Genomic DNA, 410 nt, shown 5'->3' with positions numbered 1-410 from the left:
TGGCCATGCAGTCATGGGTGAACGGGGAATATAGGACTGAGCACGCACCCCTGAGGGGTCCCCGTGTTGAGGATCAGCGTGGCAGATATGTTGTTGCTTACCCATACCACCTGGGGACAGCTCGCCAGGAAGTCCAGGATCCAGTTGCAGAGGGAGGTGTTTAGTCCCAGGGTCCTTAGCTTAGTGATGAGCTTTGAGGGCACTATGGTGTTGAACGCTGAGCTGTAGTCAATGAATAGCATTCTCAAGCATCTACACCTGCTAGATGTTGAGAAATTTTATAAAGCCTAAACTATTTTGAAACATTGTCAGCTTTACCTATAGGCACATTTACTATGTAGCCTACCTAAAAGGAAAAAAGCAAACCTTGGAAAAGTAAGCAAGAGGATATAGGGGGAAAAGTCTCAGGC

Source organism: Salvelinus fontinalis, chromosome 20, assembly GCF_029448725.1.
Source record: "Salvelinus fontinalis isolate EN_2023a chromosome 20, ASM2944872v1, whole genome shotgun sequence".
Taxonomy (NCBI): domain Eukaryota; kingdom Metazoa; phylum Chordata; class Actinopteri; order Salmoniformes; family Salmonidae; genus Salvelinus; species Salvelinus fontinalis.
Note: the sequence above shows the minus strand (reverse complement) of the source record.